At 35.1% G+C, this 23891-nt stretch overlaps 1 non-coding gene across 1 annotated transcript; it reads right to left on the bottom strand.

Annotated features, from left to right (window-relative positions):
• Window positions 1–4865: 4865 nt before the first annotated feature.
• Window positions 4866–4972, bottom strand: LOC145007725 (small nucleolar RNA R71). Its single transcript, XR_013663094.1, has one exon. It is a non-coding gene; the product is annotated as a small nucleolar RNA R71 (small nucleolar RNA).
• Between the last annotated feature and the right edge of the window lie 18919 nt (window positions 4973–23891).

Here is a 23891-nt window from a genome sequence, read left to right as displayed (position 1 = left end):
ACGTTTGATTGTGTCGCGTCCATTATGATCGTAAAAACCTGTTCAAAGATCAGACTTGTAATAAAGCAGATTAAGGCAAAATAATAAATATCAAGATACGTCAATAAAGATGACGGCTCAATAAATATTAATGATTGCGGAAAAACCCTAGATGTGTATCAATTACACAGCCTCCCGCTCTGATACCAATTGATAAGATTAAAGCCTTTTTTTTTTAATCTATGAAGATCGAAAAGATCTTGAACAAGTTATGAAAACAATGACGATATAAACACAGTAAAATTATAGAACAAGAATGAATCAAACGTGTCGAATGATTAAAACAAAATCCTCAGAAGAGCTCGATTAAGAACATCAACTGTAGAGGATTGGAAGGTTACAAGTATGATCAAAGAAACCTTTAGTCGTCTGGAAAATATCGTATTCTCAGATCTTTTAAAAACTTGACCTAATATGCATGCAAGCATAAGCTTATATACAAAGCATAAATGACATACGGTTGGACAGGCCCAAACCATAATACAAAGAATTATTAACAAACGAGCCCAAAAGACGCAATCTTCTAAGCCCAACAAAATGCTTCACACAACACCAAATGCTCTTGGAAGAACTTATGAGAGAACACACACTTCTCAAAAATCGGCCAAGCCCTCTTGTTTCTTAGTGTAGTCGATTTTGGTGGAGAATATGTTTCTTATATAGTGTTGACACATCTAGGGTTAAACCCTAATGTGTCATGACTCTTCATTTCCATGACCCATGGGTTTGTAACTCCCATGGAGCATCCATGGAGCATCCTATGGGTGGAACCCAACTTGATAATCCATGGAGCCTCTTAGCCCACTATACAAGATATGGATGATTTACATAATCAACCCATATATTTAATTAGTTATCTTTTGATCACATAATTAATTCTAAATTAATTCTTGATCAAACTAATCAAATAATATTATTAATATATTAGAACTTATAATATATTAACAATCTCCAAGTGTTATTTCTCTCATTTAGTCTATCCAATTGCATGGTGCCATGCAACCCATATGAACCATGCCGGGTCGGGTCAAGTACATACCAGAAATAGTTATGGACTTAGACACCTTATCCAACAATCTCCCACTTGGATAAGTCTAATAACTATTACTGCAAGTATGACTTCAGGAACCGATCGACAATTGTAGCTCTTTACAAGGTTTCTCGGAATTGAGAAGATGATGGTACGCCATTTAAGATAAGTGATCATATAATCCTCTGTTCTAGATATCAGTCGGACAAATACATGGAACAATGTCTTACTTATTGTCCAACAGTTTCTTTCCCGATTTCCGATTTGTATGACAAAGAACTTAATTGAACACATCAACTTAGTTCTGACCGGGCCCGGTACATGGGTCAAAACAAAATCATCGAGGGGCCTAGCTATCAGCTTCTAATCCAAGAAGGAACAGATAAACTTCGACTCATATGTTTGTTCTACCACTCATTGAATTACACACAAGAGCGCGATTTATAACATCGAGTTACCAATGCGTTTTTCGTACAATCAATGCATAACCAACTTTCTACTCCTTGCTTTATGTTATTTTTTTGCTTAAGTTTGCAATGGGAATATTACAACTATTATGTGTGGGGTAGGGGGTCGAATATAGAAATGCAAAGAAACTGATAAAAATTAAAAAAATGAAAATAACTATAAATTTTAAATTTTTTGAATGATTTGAAATAATAATCTCAAAAGTGAATATTGTTATAAAATTGTTTTATTGTTTTGTTGAGAGCTAGGTTGCTAGTATTGTGTGGGAATATACAATGCGAGTTTTGATGCTTATTTTAGCATATATATGTTCTAGTGTATTTGTGGCTTCCCTGTCCTAGTGAAAGCATGGAAGAAAAAAACGACCTTACTTAATTTGAGGGACATAATAGGTTTAGAATCATGTAACAGAAATGTATCAAGGAGAGATTATGTGGTCATTAAACCTTAGGCTAATACCTCTAACCAATAAGGGTTGAAGTTAAATTCCCTTTCTTAAACATACATTGTTTTAGGTTTTAGTTTTGAGTGATAAAAAAGAAAAAAATAGAAAAAAAATAGAAAAAGAAAATAAATTGATCAAGTTTGAGAGAACAAGAGTATACAAAGCATGAAGATCGAGAAATATCATAAAGAAATTTTAAAAGTTGAAGACTCAAGAATAAGGAAATTTGCCAAATTATATTGTAATTTTTATTTTAAGGTTATTTTTCCATATGTATGCTTGGGGGCTTAAAAAAAAGTACCTTGAGGTTAAGAAAGTTTTATGGGGATGGATTTGGAGGGATGCATAAAATGAATGTTGTACAAAAGAAGTAGGGAAGTGTTTATGAAGATTGAGAGCATTTTGTATTGGGAAGTTCTTAGGAATAATTAGAAACAAATACATGCATTGCGGTCTTGATGTAATGGAGAGGCTTAAAATGCATTGTCTTGTGTGATATTGGTAGCTAGGGTTTTAATGTGATGGTATGATAATAAAATTAGTTTTGCTTGAGGGAAAACAAAGGCCAAGTGTGGGGTATTTTCATATGTGCATATTTAACTATATATTTCATACACTATCTTAATACTTTTAGCTACAATTAAGGTTTTTTTTGAAAAAAAAGGTACTTATTAAGTTTGAAATATGGTTTGTAGCAGAAAAGACATGCTCGAGATAAAAAGGAAGGAGACAAGGAGCTAGAAGAAGGACAATGTGAGCTAAGGAAAAAAGCAGACAAAGAAGGCTTCAAGACAAAAGACCACGACATGGTGATGGTCACCACAACATCAGAATGGAAGTTTCTCGACCAATAAGTTGACTCAGAGAATACGTGATATTCATGAAGACCACATTGTGTGACAGTTAACCATGTCGTGGTGATCAGATTTTAGGCAATTATATATATATATATATATATATATATATATATATATATATATATCCATTCATTAGGTCGAATGGCGGGATCTCTAGCCGATTTTTTTGAGGATAATTGCGACTAAAACTCTCTAGAAACTTAGAAGAAGATCAAGAACAAATAGTGCTCAAGAGTTAAAGAAGATTTAGAAGAATTCTACATAGACCATTTGGTTTGCAAAACATACTCATGTGAATTCGTATTTGCATGGATTTTGTGTGTTTTCTTTAGTAGCATGAGAGGCTAAAAACCTTATACTTCTTCTTGGTGAAGATGAACCTAATCGTTATTTTTTGCATACAATTTGTGGATATTATATGTTGATTTTGCGTGTATTTGATAATTGAAACCCTAACATGTTTTACTTCTAGTTTTTATTTCTTAATACTCAAGTTTTCGTGTGATAGTTGATCATTATAATTACATGAACTTGTCACCTTATTTTTGATGGTCATTAAATAATTAGAGCTAGGATTAATAACATCTTAGATAAAGTAAGTAAATCTATTAATTTTAGTTGTGTTAGAGAGCATAATTAATCTTAATTTGTGCCTGGTTGCATAACATGATCATAGGAAAGTAACTACTATCATGCGTAGTCTAATATGTGCTCATTATCGGTTTGGTGTTTAACTTATGCTTGATCATTGCATGGTAATTCATAAAGTGGTATGTCTAGATATTTGATCATAATTGTTAGTTAACAAATTGGTAAAAAAATATACTCTATGCACTAGAAATCAACCATAGGAGAAGGTGACATCGAAACTGAATAGAGGTACTTATTAATCTTGAAGTGAATTTGTGTTTCTTAGTTTGATTAGTTGGTAATTTGATAATCTAATTTAAGTTCTTCTATTTTTGCAAAATCAGTAAAAAAAAAACCCAAATTAAGTTTGTTTACTAGTTTAACTAGTAGTAGTTACATTAATTAATTAAATTTGGTTTCTTTTATTTGACACCCGACTTACGAAAAGCTATTCTACAATCTGACTAGCTACCTGACTAGAGGTGAACATATTAGTTAAGTTAGTTTGGCTATAAGTTTAAAATAAGTAGGTACTATTGTGCACACTAAATTTTTTGGAGTCGTTTACGTGGAAATGCTTTTTTGATTTTTAGTTTAGTTTCTTTTAGTTATTAGATCCTTTTTATGGGGTAAAAACCATAAAAATTTATCCTTCTCCGATTATTTTATTTTATTTTTCTCTCTGAGCTGCAACCACGTCGTGGTCATCCTAGCCACATCGTGGTTACATCTAGTCAAATTGCGGTTTATTTATTTTGGTTTGTTTTATGCATTTTATTTTGTTTCGTTTCATAGATTTATTATCCGAGGATCTAAAACTCCAATAGTCCCACTACTTCAAGATCCAAAATAATCATTTCATAAGAAGAAATACAAGAAGGTCAACGAGTCAATTAGCACTTTCAAAATCGACAAATTAATGCACTTTGAGAGTACACCTGATAAGAAGGGCATTGGTTATAAGGTAGGAATAGAGAGTGATACGGACGACAACATAAAAAACGAGGTTGAAGAGATGTTAACATCACGAGAATGACTATAGAGATTACAAGAAGAGTATATGCGAGGATAATGGAAAAGGGATTGTACTACCCTTGATTCTAGTTGAAAGAAGGTTTGAACTCAAGGGTCACATTTTGTCGATGCTTTAGGATATACCTTTCCCTAGGAAAGAATACGTAGACACATTCAAACACATTGATGAAGTAAAGGACATTGCAAACTACTATAATGTTCCAAATGTTACATGATAAACAATTTTTTCTTAGGATGCCTTTAGTGACATTACCAATGAGGCCAAAGTTCGGTTAAAATCACTTGTGCCAAGATTTGTTACTACTTGGGCCAATATTCGTGACACTTTCATTCAACAACTATGTTTGTCATGAAAGATCACAAAGCTAAAGAAGAAGATGCTAATTTTCAACAAGAGGTTAGGGAGTTCTTATATGAAGCATGGGAGAGATACAAAGGGTTTCTTCGCAGTTTTCCTCAACATGATCTAAAAATCTAACAAGAAGTGTCCATTTTATATGATGGAGTGAATGTTACGACAATGCAACTTCATGAGTTTCAAGGACCTATGAGAAAGGAAGAACCGACTACCATTAAAGACTTAATTGAAGAATTCGCAAACTACTCATGTACATATCATAACCCACGAGAAGATGTAACTAGAGGTAAATGAGATGGAGGAAACAAGTAGGGATGAGCAAAAGGACCGGGGAACCGGCCGGAACCGGTCCCGGAACCGGCACCCGATGGAACCGGTCGAGTCGGGACCTTAACTACAATTTCATGATTATTTGGAACCGGGACCCGGTAAGAACCGGCAGTTGAAACCGGCCCAAAACCGGGAACCGGCTCGGCTAGATAAAACCCTTGGGTCGTCGCTTGGAGTTCTTAGTCGGACGTAACAAAAAAAAGATCATGATTCCAAGATTCCAACTCCCCAAGTCACGAACGAACTGGTGACCCTACTAGCGACCATCGACGACAATCACAACATCTCTTCATCATCATTCAATTCTTCATCTCCAACTCCAAGTTTCCATCGATTCCAACTTTCCATCTCCAAGTTTCAATCGATCTTCAATTCTTCATCATCATTCATTGATTTTCATCTTTAATTGCTTCAATGATTCAAACTATGGATGTTCATGAATATCAAGTAAGAGCATATATTTATATTTCATGTGTTAAGATTATATATTTCAATATTTGCTTCAATGCTTCAATGATTCGCCAAATAATGGCATGCATGCAAGTTTTTTTTCTTTGCTTTTGTTGTCTCCATTCCAAATATATGCATTCTTATCCCTACTTAATAAAAAGATCTTGATTCTTGTAGATATAATATGTTTCATGTTTTAAACTCCATTTAACAATGTACTTTGTATACATACATGCAAGATTTTTGTTAGATTAGTTTATTGTTATAGTATGAATGTAATTATGTAAGATTGTCAAAACTACGAATTTGTTTAGTACTTTTGTTATATAACTAATGTGTAAAATTCACAATGTAGGATTTGGATGGGTTGCCAAATGTACCATCATCAAGATACCGAAACTCGGATATTCATGATGCCAATATTGAAGATGGTAATCCGGCTAATTGGATTGGAAAAGACTTTGATGACCAAGTAAGATTAGCATTTAGCTCATTAGCAATATTTACTTCTTTAGCAATCTGTCCAAAATTGAATTGTTCATAACTCCTTCAATTTAACTTGTTTTGACCTAAATCATTTTCCTAGATGTATATTAGGATTTGTAGTTGAGTTTAGACTATAAAAACACTTAATTTGGTTAAAAATTGAATGAGTTACAAGCCCAACAAGGAAGGGTGTCAAATCTGATTTTTTTTTTCTAACAGCAATAAAACGTGATCTGATTTTGTTGTTCAGTTATGCATAACTCATTCAATTTAACTTTTTTACCTGAATCCTTTTCCAACATGTATATTAGGATTTGTAGTTGAGTTTAGACTATAAAAACTCTTGATTTGGTTAAAAATTGAATGAGTTACAAGCCCCGTAAGGAAGGGTGTCAAATCTGATATATTTATATTTTCTAACAGCAATAAAACGTGATATGATTTTGTTGTTCAATTGTGCATAACTCATTCAATTTAACTTTTTTTGACCTGAATCTTTTTCCTAGATGTATATTAGGATTTTTAGTTGAGTTTAGACTATAAAAACGCTTGATTTGGTTAAAAATTGAATGAGTTACAAGCTCCGCAAGGAAGGGTGTCAAATCTGATTTATTTTTTCTAACAACAATAAAACGTGATCTGATTTTGTTATTCAATTGTGCATAACTCATTCAATTTAAATTTTTTTTTGACCTGAATCGTTTTCTTCATGTAGATTAGGATTTTTAATTGAGTTTACACTATAAAAACGTTTGATTTGGTTAAAAATTGAATGAGTTACAAGCCCCGCAAGGAAGGGTGTCAAATCGGATTTTTTTTTCTAACTATAATAAAACGTGATCTGATTTTGTTGTTCAAATATGCATAACTCATTCAATTTAACTTGTTTTGACCTGAATCATTTTCCTACAGATATATTAGGATTTGTAGTTGAATTTAGACTATAAAAAATGCTTGATTTGGTTAAAATTTGAATGAGTTACAAGCCCCGAAAGAATGGGTGTCAAATCTGATTTTATTTATTTATTTATTTATTGTTCAACATTTAAAATTAATATGACTTATTATATGTTTTATTTTGAGAATATAGGATTATGGAGAAGATTGAGAAGAAGATTATATAAAAGAAACACCGGCATGAAATGTTATAACAAGTGATGAATCAAACTAAGAAGAGCAGCCACAAGAACAATAACCTTAAAAAAAACGAAAATTTGCAACCCCACAAAAACGAAGACAAGCAAAAAAAAACCAACACAAACAAAAAAACCACCACCACCACAAAAACAAACACAACAAAAATATCCAACAAAACCAAAACCCAAAAACAAAAACAAAAAAAAAAAAAAAAAAAAAAAAAAAAAAAAAAAAAAAAAAAAACTCAAAAGGAGTTAAGGGACCGGATTAACCCAACCAGACGAGGTGAGGGTAGAGATAATTGTACCGCTCCTGTTTGGAAATACTTCGAGATAGAATGGATAAAGGAGGACGATGGAATTGAAATAAGCAAGCATTTTAATGGGTGCAAGTTAAATCCATATAACATATCGAAAGAAGTTGATAACAAACAACAAAAGTTGTCATTTACGAAAGCTCCTAATGGTGAGGGTCATGTATACACATGGAAACATGATGATACTAGGATCCAACTTGCCTTGCTAGGCCATTTCACCATCGGGGAATTACCATTTAAATTCATTGAAAACGAGGCATTCATAGAATTTGTGAACGCCCTCAATGGTAGGGTGAAATTGCCTTCAAGGCATAAAATTTCTCGTGATGTTGTGTCATTCTATTAAATGGAGAGACAGAATTTGTACAAACATTTGAGCAACCCCAAAACAGCCATCCACTTAACAACCGACACGTGGACATCCTCGTGTCAAAAGATAAATTATATGGTTGTCACGGCCCACTTCATTACCGAAGATTTTGTCATGCACAAAAGGGTAGTCAACTTTAGAGAGGTTGATACTCACAAAGCTGAATACATGGCTCGGGAGTTTCTAATTTGCATAAACGAGTGGGGGATGAAGAATGTCACGGCGATGACCGTTGATAATGCCAAGACAAATGACGCGGCAATCAACATCATTGTGAAAGAACTACCGGGTATTTACGAGAATGGAAAACATTTTCACATTAGGTGTATGGCTCATATCATAAACCTAGTTGTGAAAATGAGGTTAAAACACGAAGTTTATCATGTAAAAAAGCTAAAAGATGTGGTGAAATACATTAGAGCCTCCCCGCAACGGATCAAGACCGTTAAACAAGCCATGAAAGATGCGGCTATAGAAAGTCAAAGGTTTTTGTGTGGTGAAACTCAAATAAGGTGGAACTCTACCTTTGAATTTCTAAGATCAACATACAATGTGAAAGATGCATTTCTCGAATATAGCCATCAAGGTAAACAAAATCAAATATATTTCAGCACTAAAAATAGCAATATTTACTTCTTTAGCAATCTGTCCAAATTTAAATTGTGCATAAATCATTCAATTTAACTTGTTTTGATCTGAATTTTTTCTTACATGTATATTAGGATTTTTAGTTGATTTTAGACTATAAAAACGCTTGATTTGGTTAAAATTTGAATGAGTTACAAGCCCCGCAAGGAAGGGGGTCAAATCTGATTTTTTTTCTAACAGCAATAAAACGTGATCTGATTTTGTTGTTCAAATGTGCATAACTCATTCAATTTAACATTTTTTGACCTGAATATTTCTCCTACATGTAGATTAGAATTTTTAGTTGAGTTTAGACTATAAAAACGCTTGATTTGGTTAAAAATTGAATGAGTTACAAGCCCCGCAAGGAAGGGTGTCAAATCTGATTTTTTTTTTTTTTTTTCTAACAGCAATAAAACGCGATCTGATTTTGTTGTGCAAATGTGCATAACTCATTCAATTTAACTTGTTTTGACCTGAATCTTTTTCCTACATGTAGATTAGGATTTTTAGTTTAGTTTAGACTATAAAAACGCTTGATTTGGTTAAAAATTGAATGAGTTACAAGCTCCGCAAAGAAGGCTGTCAAATCTAATTTTTTTTTTCTAAGAACAGTAAACTGTGGGAAGGGTACCATCACATTCAGATTTTGAGATGATTAAAAAGATGATGGAGTTCCTTGAAAAGTTTAAGAAGAAAACTGAAAAAGTTTTGTGTTCAACAAAGCCTATCTTCCATACGTATACCCGGGAGATCCTAGACATAGAGCAACATGTTAGGAAACATGAAACCAACCCGGATTTTATGTTTATCATACCGGATATGAAAGATAAATATGAAAAATATTGGGGTGACTATGATACTATAAGTGATTATGTCTTCTTTGCGACATTGTTAGATCCTCAATGCAAGTTAAAGCTTATGAAAGTTGTTTTTACCCAAATGCTTAAAGCCAAGAATAAAGATAACAAGATATATGTTGATGAGATTGAATCCAAAGCACATGCAAAGGTTATTGATATCGAATGCAAACTGGACAAGTTTTTCAAGACATACTTGGAAAGGTCAAACACGACCTCATCGTCTCAACAAGAAACTCCAGAAGAAGTTGTTAATTTTGCTAATGAAAACGAATTCTTTGGAAGCTATATGACTTCGGGAAGTTTCCCCTCGACTTCATCAGAAAGTCAATTGCAACGATACTTAAATGAGGACCCAATTGGATTTGACAAAGGATATGATATCCTCACATGGTCGAAAAATAACGCGGTGCGGTTCCCGATCGTTGCTCGAATGGAAAGAGGTATCGACCTTCTTTTACTCTATTTTACACTTTTAATTTATAAATTCGTGTCGTGTATTATACACTGATAACTAATTTGTTTCTTAATAGATGTTTTGGGGATACAAATTTCCGCCGTAGCATCCGAATCCACATTCAGTAACAGTCGTCAAGTAATTACCGACTATCGTAGTAATTTGTCCGTTGTGATTGTGGAGGCATTAATATTCACTCAAGATTGGCTAAGAAAGAGTAGCTTGCCTATATATGACTACGACGAAATGCACGATGTGTTAGCTGACGATGACCTCGCTATCGGTAATACACTATTCCTTGTTACATCTTAATTTTTAAATCTTATTATTATTTTTTACATTTTAGTAAGTAATAACATTTTTCTTTTGTATTATATATACACATTGTGGATGCTATACACAACTTGAAGCTAACGGGGAAGAGATCAGTGAATTAGTCAAAATGTCAAAGAAATGTTGGAATACACATATTAGACTTTTTTTGTTGTTGGTGAATGTTTGAAGGTTAAATGTTTGAATGTTAGTGAAACTTGTTTTTTTGTTTTTGGTGAAACTTGAATGCTGAATGTTTGAATGTTGGTGAAACTTGTCATTCTTTTTTTTTTTTTTTTTTTTTTTTTTTTTTTGTTGGTGAAACTTGTCATTCTTTTTTTTTTTAGTGGCTTCCAAAATGGACTAAATATGTTTCGTAAAAATTGAATGTAGCCGGTTCCAAAATCGAAAAACCAGCAAAAACCGGACCCGAAACCAGAACCGGTAGAACTGCCGGGCCTGTTCGGTTCTAGATTTTGGCTGCGGCCGATTCCCCGGTCTGGGTCAGTTCCGGCCGATTCGGTCCTTTTTCTCATCCTTAGGAACAAGAACATTATTGTAATAATTGATAAACTAGAGAATATGGATAGGCGAATGACGAAATTGGATCAATCTATACATGCCCTAAGTGTTGAATGTCATAATTTCCGTGGGCCACAATTATCAAAGGATTGCAATTTGGATAAGCACAAGAATAAGTAAGTGCAAGTGTTTTATTCTAGTGGTGAAAAATATGATGAAGATTAGAGAAAGTCGAAAAGGAGTGGTTGCCTTATGACGAGTCCAAGAACCAAAAGGACGAGAAATATAGATAAATCGTACAAGGCTACTACCAAAAACAACAACCTCCACCTAAGAGAAATTGGATTTTGACTCAATCGTTAATCGGTTTATGGAAGCCTTTGAAAAAAGACACAACACTACCAATGCTAATCGGATAAATCATCAAGCTTTCATCAAAAACATTGAAACTCAACTAGGCCAAATAACAACACTTGTTAATGAGATGTTACCTCATATAAATCCCTACTCAAAATCACAACAACGTGTAATGGTAATTTTTACTATAGAATAAGTTCATTATGATCTATTGATTATCCATACTACAACTACTATTCAGCCTGATCAAAAGCTGGAAGAAGAGAAGGTGAAAGCGAAGATTGAGTCGAGTTCTAACGACTCACCACATTGTGGTGACCATGCCACGTCGTGGCAACTGGATGATCAAAATTCTACTCCTTATATCCATATCAGCCATCTCAAGCTATTAAGCCTAATCTCGAGTTGGAACAAAAGAAGTTCATGGAGCAAGTACCATCTCTCTCTATTAACACTTGTTTCCTTAAATCCATGGCCAAGCTTCCTAAGTTTGCTAAAGATGTAATTACTAATCGACAGCAAATCGAAAATGCATCCACAATCATTATTAACGAGTTGTGTTCAGCTGCAATTATCAATGGGTTGCTAATCAAAATATGAGATCCAAGCCAACTATCCTTGCGTTGTGAATTTGGAAATTCCACTTCAATAAATGCATTAATAGATTTAGGGAAAGTATTAATCTTATGCCATATTTTTTCTACAAGAAGCTCGGTCTACCAAGGCTCAAAAACACAAAGATGACACTTCAAATGGTGGATCACTCAATCACTAACTCACGTGGCATCATTGGAGTTTTGTTGGTAAAAGTTGGGAAATTTATTTTTTCGGTTGACTTTGTGATTCTAGACATGAAAGAAGATAATACCTTCCCAAAATCTTAGGAAGACCATTCTCGAGTCCCGCAAGATCCCTTGTTGACATTCACGACTCAAAGCTCACAGTCCGAGTGGAAGATGAAGAAATTACTTTTGAAATGAATCCAAAAGTGAGTTATGACATACCAAGATATGAAGTGCTTAGGATGAATAATTTGAAAGATGAAAGTCTTAATGAGCTAGAAGAGATTGAAAAGTTGATGGAGGAAGTGTTGAAGGTTTGGGATAAACCTCATGTGGCAAAAGTAAAATGTTCTAAACCAAGAGCTTCAATTTCTATGACTTTTGAGGTGTTCGCATTCACTACATCTAAGTCTCAAGTGGAAGAAGAAAGTGATGATGAAGCAGTTGATTTGGATGAACAAGGGGAGATAAATGATAAATAAGATCATAAGGAAGATGAGAAGAAGATCACAAAGATGAAAAGGGAAAAAGAGGGAATGAAATGTAAGCATGAAGAAAGAGTCAGTCAAAAGAAGAAAGAAAAATCAAAGAAGGCATACATTCGATGGGTTTAAGCATACAAGTGTAAGTGTTTCTCTAGAGTGGGAAGGAGTCCGACTTTTAAGAGTTTGCATTTTCTTTAAGCATACTCCTCAAAAAGAAGCGCTTCATGGGAGTCAACCCAGTTTTTAAGAGTTTGCATTTTCTTTACCTTTTAATATTTTTTTAGTTTTTTTAATTTTAGTTTAATCGAATGATCATGTATTTATCTAGTCTCTTTATTTTATTTGTAGTATTGAAAGAAAGTGAAGCAGTGAAGGAGCTTAGTTGATAAAGAAGTTGTGTGATTTTTGAAGATTACAATTGAAGAGCTTATTTTTTTTAATAAGTGTGGCGTCCTCAATAGATTAAGAAAAGAGGTTTGAATAATTTTCCAAAAAAATGGAATGGACCTAAGCCACTAAGAAGGAAGGTATCATAATTATGGTTCTTAATGACATTTTGAGAAGCCACCATGATGTGGCCATCATCACCAAGTCTTGGCGTTTTAATTTATCACGACTGCATCCAACTTATAAGCACTTCATGGCATCACTAGACAATGTCGTGTCATTCTTATTTTTAGTGATCATGAAGAATTCTCTTGACACCACATCGTAGCCGAGGTTCTTCACACTTTTTGAAGATGGTTCTTTGGTTTATTTTGATCTGGCACTTTTTGTTCACGAGAAAAGACTCTAGAAGTACTCTTTCCAGCCATTATACAAGATGTTCAGGCTTTTCCACACACTTTCAAGAATTCAAAATCGCTACTACTATTCTAGTGGAGTCTGTTCTAATTTCCCCTCTTTACTTTTATGTTCTTTAATTACTTAAGTATATAATAGGGACATTGCATCAAATAAGTGTGGGTTAAGGGTCGAATATAGGAATGCAAGCATACTAATAAACAATAAAAAAAATGAAAATAACTAGAAATTTAAAAATTTTTAGAAAGATTTGAAATAATAATCTAAAAATTGAATCTAGTTAGAAAATTGATGTAATTTTTTGTTTAGATATAGGCTGTTAGCATTGTGTGGGATAATACGATGCGAGTTTTGATGTTTATTTTAGCCTATATATGTTCTAGTGTATCTGTGGCTTCCCTGTCCTAGTAAAATCAAGGAACAATAACACAAGCTTGCTTAGTTTGAGGGCCATAATATGCATAGCACTGTGTATCATTAATATATCCAGGAGAGCTTATGTAGTGATTGTACCTTAGACTAATACGTGTAGCCCATGAGGGTTGAAGTTAATTTCCCTTGCTTAAGTATATCTTTTATTTGGTTTTAGTTTTGAGTGAAGAAAAAAAAATAGAAGATCGATAAATATCATGAAGAAATATCAAAGGTTGAAGACTCAAGAATAAGGCAATTTGCAAAGTTACATTGTAATTTTTCTTTCTAGGTTATTTTTCCATATGTATGCTTGGCGGCTTAACCAAAAGTACCTTGAGGTTAAGAAAGTTTTACGGAGATGGATTCGGAGGGATGCATAAAATGAATGTTGTGCAAAAGAAGTAGGGAAGTGTTTATGAAGATTGTGAGTATTTAGGATAGATGAAGTTCTTAGGAAAATTTAGACAAAAATGCATGCCTTGCAGTGTCGATGTAATGGAGAGTCTTAAAATGGATTGTATTGTACGATGTTGGTAGCTATGGCTTTATTGTGATGGTATGTGTGACAACTGCCAATTCAGGTCATTCTTGGACTCGTGCATCTTTATAAAAACCATTCATGCACAACATGCCATGACCTAGTAGTATAAATTAGGTCAAAAATCTTGCATAAACTAGGATCCAACTAAGGTCTAGGACTAATATAATTGATACTTACAATTCTAGTAAGTTGCTTAGCTACAATAGGAAATGCCAATACTATAATTAGAATAAAGCTTCAAGCTTTGTTATAATTGAAATAGGGTATAAAACTCTAAAAATAAATTAAAAACATTTTAATTATACTTCAACATGTTGAATATCAAACAATATTCCAAAAACCCTAAAGAGCCAAAAATCCAAAGTTATAAATTATAAAGCTTAAAAACTTTATAAAATTTGGCTATAAACTTCCTAATATAAAATTTTATTAATCAAATTATGGATTATACCAATGAACTAGAAATATAAATTACAAGTATTAACCATAAATTATTTGTTGAAAACAAGATTTTTAAATAAATCAAATTGCTTAATAAACATTTTATAAAAATCAATGTTTTTATATAAAATATAGGAGGGAAGTTTATAAAGTTTAAAATTTAGGAGAGAGGAGGCCAAAATTCATGCAAAAACCGGCCATCACCTCTCCCCATGCCCTCTCTCTTCCCCAAAACACAATCATTAAGCTTAAACCCTTACTCCACCTCTTCCCTCTTCACTCTCTCACTTCACTCTCTTCACACACTTCACTCTCTTCTTCCCTCTCTCTAAACTCACGAAAATCCTCTCATTTCTCTGCAAAATTTCGAGATTGTGAAGCCCTTGAAGTGTTCTTACTTCTCTCAAGGTCAAAACCAAGGTAAACAACAACATCTTCTTCCATAGTTTCATGGTTAAACCTCTTTTTCTTCTTAGTCTTCTCTACTTTTCGGATTCTATGCCTTTCCATGGCTAGAAATCTTTATTCTCCCCTTTTGGTTTGTAGATTCTCACCATAACACAATGCATGTGTTAGAGATGGTGAAAATCCGGGATCAAACCCATGCAAGGAGTGGAAAAGATGCACATATGATCATGTGACATCAAAACCTAATATTTAATGTTCTTCTCCATTTCTTTTGTGTTCATGCATGAAAAAAAGCATTTAAACCATTTCTAGTACATCTTGGATTCTCATTCATTCCATGCATGTGTTAGAAATCGGGCCTTACCAAAGACATGCATGATGTTCTTGTTGAAATACCCTAATAATGCACACAAGCAAACATGCAATCTGCCAGATTACTTTGTTCGACTTTGAACAGTCATAACTCAGTCATTTCTGAACCAAATCATGATATTCTTTTTGTATTGGTTAGTTCCACGGGTTAACTTTCAAAACCAACTGGTCTCACTGTAAAATATTAAATATCCGATTTTTAGCAGATTTTACAAAAAGGTTGCGCATACAGCTCCTTTTCTATGATCACTATTTTTATCTTGCTTAAAAAATGGGCTTAAACCCAACCATAAATCTGAGGAAAAATACCTTAGAAACTTAACATATCTAGTGAATTATGGTTGAAATTTCGTGGCTTAAACCTCACTGAATGAGCTACACAAATTCATGAACTTCAGCTATATTTACACTTCATGCATTATTGCATGCAACTTTTCTTAAATTGTTTGAAATCATTACCCTAATTTCTCTTCTGAATATATTTTTTTACATTTTTCCTTTTGAAAGCCCTTGCATGCATGAGATAATCTGGAAAATTTCAAGAGCTTTTGTTATTTCTTTGATTTATTAGAATTATTGCTAAAACCAAGGGCATAAATCATATAAAATACTTCCATAGGTCAATAAATCCTAAATAAATTCATGGATGATCCTTATGGGAAATAATGACCCCTCACCAAATTTCAGCAATTTTTGTTACTGTTTCATATGATTTCTAATTTCCTTTTATTTAGGACATGATAAATTACAAAACCACTTTATAGGATGTGAAAATTGTATCTAACAATATTCGCATACCTTACCTATGATGGGTGACTCCAGAAAATAATTTCAAGATTTTCCATCATGTTTTACTATTTTTCCCAATTTTCGGTAATTATAATGGTCTAAAAATGGGAGAAATAGTTCTGATTATCCAAAATTCATGAAAATTTACCAGGATATAATATTATAGAGTAGGAGGTTACATAAAAATTTTAAATATTTTTCTCTACAGTAAACTATTTTTCTCTTATTTTCTAAAGTTAATTGCACTAAAATACACTTAAATATACATAAATACCCAAAACCAGTTTATACATTATGAAAACCACTTTTGATATTTTTCCCAGGATATTTATACTGTAAATGATGTTACAAAAATTTATGGTGATTTATTTTAACTGTTTAATATTATTTCTTTAATTAATGACTATTTAAAGGAATAAGGAAAGGAAAAATAGAAATACCCACTGAAAAATATCTTTTATATTTTTCCCAACCTATTTATGTATAATAACAATTAAATAAAAAGTTTGGGTAATTTTGGAAACTGTTTTCTATTTATTTCAATTTTTATTGAAATAAATGCTCAAAAATCATAAAATATTATTAAACAGCTTGGAAATCCATTTTTATAATTTTCCCAGCTTAGTATTGTGTAATAAAAGTTAAATAAAAAGTTTGAGAATTTTTATCCCTCGAATGCTATTTTCGTGAATTTATGTTGTAATAAGGACTTAAAAATTTGGAAAGTTTATATTCCAAGGTTGTAATTAATCGTCCGATATATAGAATTTCATTACTTCAGAAAAAGTGCAACTAATTGATATAAAATCAAATACTAAAACATAAATTGGCATTTCCCTATATGTAGAGTTTAATATATTAGCATTAGATATCGACATGGAAACTCACTAGTGCGTGTGTTTGATGTCGTAGGATCCCGGTAGTAAGACGTTGGTGCATCCCGAAGTACCGCTTGTGTCTACACAAAACATCGTGAGTATTCACGCACTCCCCTATTTTCGGTTTTTATGTTTTGGGGTGGAAAAGCATGTCCAGAAAAACTACTGTTTGCATGTTGTATTTAAATTGAATTGTATCAAACATGATTGCTATTGTATTGCTATGTTTCTTTATGTATGTCTATGCAACACGGAACATGAGAAGTTATCATACTAAGGCCCTTCCCTTATCTCTAACCATTAACTCTTTGAGCCAATGGTCGTTATGGATAGCGCTATTAGGAATTGACAACTCCTCACTCGCCCGAACCGTTGGAGTGCATGATACCATATTCATCTATGGAACGATAAGCATAGATCTCGATAGGGCTTCAGTCATAGGTTTGGTTGAGACTCATTGTTTGCTCATACACATACAAACTCGTTTCTCGTTGTAGCAGTAAACTTGTATTCATTAATAGCAATCAACTGGTTTATCATTGAAGCAATGTACTTGTATTTATGAAAAGCCTTATTGTACGCTTGATTTTTATAAACTTGTGATACTCACCAACTATTTTCATAGTTGATGCTCGTTTTACATGCTATTTCAGGAAGTAATCAGTAAGTGGATGTAAAGATTCATCATCATAGAGCATGCTGCATCGTGTTGAAGCTATTATGAAGCTATATTTTGAACAATGTTATTTTGAAAAACTTGTATTTTGTTTCTTTTGAAGCTATGGGTTGTAAACTTTTAAATACTGCTATGGTGATGTATCTTTATCTTTTGCATTGAAACCGTTATCGTTGTCATACCTTGCGTTTCCGCTTTAGTGGGGTGTGACAGAAGTGGTATCAGAGCTAAAGTTATAGAGAACATCGGTTTTTCTTTAAGAAAACACAACCTATAACTAAAACTTACAAAGAAATTCTTTTTACATCAAACATATTACTAGTATAATTAGGTCGGGAGTTGTATTATTGGACCTTGATTAAACATAGCCTGATCACCTATGTTTAATTAAGAAAAGATTTATACAAAGCTTGAGCTAATTATAATGGGAATATGTTCAACAAAAATATTTGAGAAAACTTTATTTCAAAATTTCAAAAGGTTAATTTTGGTGTGTGTAAGCATTGCATATTATAGGCATGCATTGTCATTTATTTCATATCTCATTGAAACTATGTCACAGTCCACTATGTCAACATCATCATCTTCCCGCGCTACCGCCTCAGCCGATGAATCCGGCTACGTCACTGTTATCCCTCGACGTAATCCCCCCGCCTCGGTAGAAGAAGACCCATCAGAGGATACGGAAGATACTGGGAACTCGGTGGAGATCAGCAATGACAACACCCCGAGTCAACGACGCGAGGCATCACCTACATCGGTGTTGCCACAACCACCGCTCTATGGACTTCGCATTCGGAGGACAGCGAGGAAGAGTGTTCCCATTCCAGGAAGGATACCCGCCAGCACAGCAGGACATGGCACGGCAGGACCTAGCGGAGAAGAACCCAGCGATGCAGGACCGAGAGCACCCTCACCTCAGCAAGTCATAGGGATACCTGTCAGACAGCCAGGTATGACCCCGGAGGAGTCCCGAATATTGCAGTCGATAGCAGCGGGCGTACGTCACAGTCTCGCTGTGATAGCTGGGCATCGAGAAGTTTTGGATGAAGTCTTGGCAAGAATGGAAATCCTGTATCAGCATTCGATGGAGACTGCTGACACTGCTAGTGCTGCTAGACGAGAGGCAGGTCATGCAATGACAGCATATTATGTGTTTGGGGGGCTGTTCCTGATTGTGGTGTTGATGCTTCTTGTTGGGATAGCGATTGGCTTTTGGTTCTGATTTCAGTATTTTGTTTTATTTTGTTTTGAAATGAAAACCCATGTTGGGTGTCTTTTGGGAAAAATATTTAAAACTTTATTTTGGGATTGACGTATTGGTTTGGTTTTAAGATTATTTCAAATGGTAATGAAAAATTTTATTTTATGTTTGAAAACTTTTACTATGAGGTCAAACCCTAAAATTTATTTGGTAAATGGTTGAATAAAAGAGATTTTTCTTTTCTTTCCTTTCTCAAATCTATATGCATAGTATTAATGCAACCCATTAATTTGACAACACTTACGGTTTTCAAAATGGTAGTGAAATACATATTATACATTATTTTATGTATTTATACGTATTTCTTCTCCTGTGTCATAGAACCATGTCAGGAAGGCCTAATCGCGGGCGCCCACAGAACGAAACGCCCGATGTTGCTCAAATGGTAGCACAACAACTCATGCAAGCAATCCCAAACATTGTTACTCAAGTAACTGCAGGACTTAATGCTAACCAAGGAAGTAGTGGAGGAAACCGGGGAAACAATGAAAGAGAATGCAACTACAAGTCCTTTATGGCCTGTAAACCTAAGGAGTTCCATGGAAAGGAAGGTGCGGTCGGGTTACTGAAATGGATTGACAGCATGGAGTCGGTCCTTCATATTAGCAAATGCCTCGAGCGAAACAAAGTTGAGTATGCATCTTGCCTATTACAAGATAGGGCATTAACCTGGTGGAATACTCTAGTGCAAACCCGAGGCCGTACAGCAGCATATCAGCTAACTTGGGATGACCTAAAGAAGTTGCTGATAGAGGAGTATTGTCCCAAGGATGAACTTCAGAAACTTGAATATGAATTCTGGAACCATTCTATGGTTGGAACACAAATAAAGAAGTACACAGTCCGATTTCATGAACTAGCAAAACTAGTACCTCACATGGTTACTCCTGAGGAGAAACGGATAGATCGTTACATCTGGGGTCTGGCACCAGAGATTCGGGGAATGGTTACCTCAGCAAACCCAACTACCATTCAAAGTGCAGTAAGCCTAGAAAATCGACTAACCAATGATGTGATAAGGATGGGAGCATCAGCAAAGGAAAGCTCTAGTAGCAAGAGGAAGCCAACAAATCAGGGAGAGAAGAAGTATAGAGGCAAGTCAGGGAGGAAGCAGAAAGTCTCAAGAAACTTTATGGTAAGAGCCTAGGAGCAAGAACCAGTGAAAACTCAAGGACAAGAAGTGCAGGAGCGAAAGCAGTACTCAGGGCCGCTTCCGAAGTGCAATAAGTGTAACTTCCATCACAAGGGAGCTTGCCCGGTGTGCCAAAACTGTAAGCAAACAGGCCATTACTCGAAGTATTGTAAGGTGAATAAGGAGGGAAAAAGGACATGTTACAAGTGCGGGAGTAATGATCATCTCCGTAGAGCATGTCCTAAACTGAACAATGGACCTGGTAACAATGGACAAGGCCAAGCCAGGAAAAACTTTCAAGGAAATCAAGTTGGACAGCCAAGAGGTGTAGCCTTTGTGATTGGTGCAGAAGAAGCTCGTCAGAACCCTGAAGTGATAGCAGGTACGTTCCTCCTGAACAACCATTTTGCATCAGTAATATTCGATGCGGGAGCAGATAGGAGTTTTGTTTCTTTAGCATTTAGACCGTTAATTGGCTTGAAATTGGTAAAGATGAGGAATGCTTATGCTATTGAACTTGCTGATGGGTATGAAATTAGGGCTAGTGATATAATTCCTGGTTGTACTTTGAATTTAGCTGATAAACTCTTTAGCATTGACCTAATTCCTATAGAGCTAGGTAGTTTTGATGTGATAGTAGGGATGGATTGGTTATCCAAAAATAGAGCGGACATTGGTTGTTATGAGAAAGTTATTAGAGTGCCTCTCCCTAATGGAGAAACCCTTATCATACACGGTGAGAAGCCAGGAAGAAGTTTAAACATAGTATCAAGCGTGAAGGTTCACAAGTACCTGAAAAAGAATTGTATTGCATTCATGGCCCACGTGCTAGAAAGAGAACCTGAAGCTAAGCAATTCAAGGAGATTCCAGTGGTTCAAAACTATCCCGAAGTATTTCCGGAGGAATTGCCCGGTCTACCCCCTTATAGACAGGTCGAATTTCGGATAGACTTAATTCCCGGAGCGGCACCGGTAGCAAAAGCACCATATCGCCTTGCACCATCCGAGATGCAAGAACTATCCGGACAACTTCAAGAACTTCTAGACAAAGGGTTTATTCGACCAAGTTCTTCACCTTGGGGAGCCCCAGTGTTATTCGTCAAAAAGAAAGATGGTTCGTTCCGAATGTGCATTGATTACAGAGAATTGAACAAGTTGACAATCAAGAATCGATATCCCCTCCCTAGAATAGATGACTTGTTCGATCAGTTGCAGGGCGCTTCCTACTTCTCAAAAATCGACCTTCGGTCAGGGTATCATCAGCTAAGAATTCACGAAGAGGACATTCACAAAACAGCATTTAGAACCCGTTATGGACATTATGAGTTCTTAGTCATGCCTTTTGGACTAACGAACGCACCCGCTGTATTCATGGATTTGATGAATAGGGTCTGTAGACTATACCTAGACAGGTTTGTAATTGTATTTATCGATGACATACTTGTTTACTCGCGGACCAAAGAAGATCACAATAGACATCTAAAGCTAGTGTTGGAGCTGTTGAAGGAACATAAATTGTATGCCAAGTTCACTAAGTGTGAATTTTGGATTCGGGAAGTACATTTTCTTGGTCATGTGATCGGCGAAAGAGGAATCCATGTAGATCCAGCTAAGATAGAGGCAATCAAGAAATGGGAGGCCCCCAAAACCCCGACAGAAATACGACAATTCCTAGGATTAGCTGGGTACTACAGACGCTTCATTGAGAATTTCTCTAGGATTGCTCAACCATTAACATCTTTGACCCAAAAGGATAGAAAATTTCTATGGGAAGAGAAACACGAAGAGGCGTTTCAAATCCTGAAAAACAAGCTGTGCAATGCACCAATTCTGGCTTTACCAGAAGGATTAGAGAACTTTGTGGTGTATTGTGATGCGTCTCATCAAGGATTAGGATGTGTGCTAATGCAAAAAGATAAGGTCATTGCATATGCTTCCAGACAACTCAAACCGCACGAGAAGAATTATACCACCCATGATCTAGAACTAGGAGCAATAGTTTTCGCCCTTAAGATATGGAGGCATTATTTGTACGGAACCAAGTGCACCATTTATACCGATCACAAAAGCCTTCAGCATATCCTGGATCAGAAAATGTTAAACATGCGGCAGAGAAGATGGATAGAGTTGTTTAGTGATTATGATTGTGAGATACGATATCACCCAGGGAAGGCTAACGTAGTAGCCGACGCTCTTAGTAGGAAAGAAAGAGTGAAACTTTCCCATGCGAGAGCTTTGGGAATGGTAATTCAGACAAGCTTGAAATCTCAAATCATTAATGCCCAGGAGAAAGCGTTATGCAAGGAAAATATTCCAGGCGAAACTTTACATGGTTTGGAAGAAAGATTTGAAACCAAACCCGATGGAGTTCGTTATTTTAAAGACAGGGTCTGCATTCCAATGGTTAACAACCTGAAATTCCCCAATGGAAATGGGAGCAAATATCTATGGACTTTGTTACCAAACTTCCTAGACCTGCTAAAGGTCATGACTCAATTTGGGTCATCGTGGATCGACTGACAAAATCTGCACACTTTCTCCCCATTCGAGAAGATTTCAAGATGGAAAAATTGGCCCAAATCTACATCGACAAAATTGTTTCTCTGCATGGTGAACCCCTATCTATCATTTCTGATAGAGATAGTCGTTTTACATCTCGATTTTGGTGGATGTTACAGAGGGCACTAGGAACCAAGATAGATTTGAGCACAGCTTACCACCCTCAGACAGATGGGCAAACAGAGAGAACAATACAAACATTGGAAGACATGCTACGAGCATGTATCATTGAGTTCAAAGGAAATTGGGATACTCATTTACCCCTAATTGAGTTTTCCTACAATAACAGTTACCACACGAGTATCCAATGTGCTCCATATGAAGCATTGTATGGACGCAAGTGTCGTTCGCCCTTATGCTGGACAGAAATCGGAGACAGACAATTGACTAGAGTCGAACTTATCCAGGAAACATCCGACAAGATTGCTATCATCAAGGATAAGCTTAAAGCTGCTAGAGATCGTCAGAAAAGTTATGCGGATAATCATCGAAAACCATTAGAATTCTAAGTAGGAGACAAGGTACTTTTAAAAGTGTCGCCTTGGAAAGGGCTTGTGCGTTTTGTTAAGAAAGGAAAACTAAGCCCGAGATATGTTGGACCCTTTGAAATCCTTGAAAGGATTGGTCCAGTAGCGTATAAACTCCAATTGCCACAAGAGTTAAGCACCATTCACGACACATTCCACGTCTCCAACCTTAAGAAATGTCTAGCCGACGAAACATTGATAGTACCCCTGGAGGAAATTAAGATCAATGATAAGCTGAGCTTCGTTGACGAACCGATAGAAATCCTTGTCAGGGAGGTAAAACAACTTAAGCGAAGTAAGATCCCGATTGTGAAAGTTCGATGGAACTCAAAATGCGGGCCGGAGTACACCTGGTAGCGCGAGGACTTCATAAAGGAAAAGTATCCGCAACTTTTCCCTTGCGATGACATAGAATGAATTTCGGGACGAAATTCTTTTTAAGTGGGGGATACTGTGACAACTACCAATTCAGGTCATTCTTGGACTCATGCATCTTTATAAAAACCATTCATGCACAACATGCCATGACCTAGTAGTATAAATTAGGTCAAAAATCTTGCATAAACTAGGATCCAACTAAGGTCTAGGACTAATATACTTGATACTTACAATTCTAGTAAGTTGCTTAGCTACAATAGGAAATGCCAATACTATAATTAGAATAAAGCTTCAAGCTTTGTTATAATTGAAATAGGGTATAAAACTCTAAAAATAAATTAAAAACATTCTAATT

The sequence above is a fragment of the Lactuca saligna genome, chromosome 7, assembly GCF_052625555.1.
Source record: "Lactuca saligna cultivar CGN05327 chromosome 7, ASM5262555v1, whole genome shotgun sequence".
Classification (NCBI taxonomy): domain Eukaryota; kingdom Viridiplantae; phylum Streptophyta; class Magnoliopsida; order Asterales; family Asteraceae; genus Lactuca; species Lactuca saligna.
Note: the sequence above shows the minus strand (reverse complement) of the source record. Positions and strands in the feature narration are given on the sequence as shown.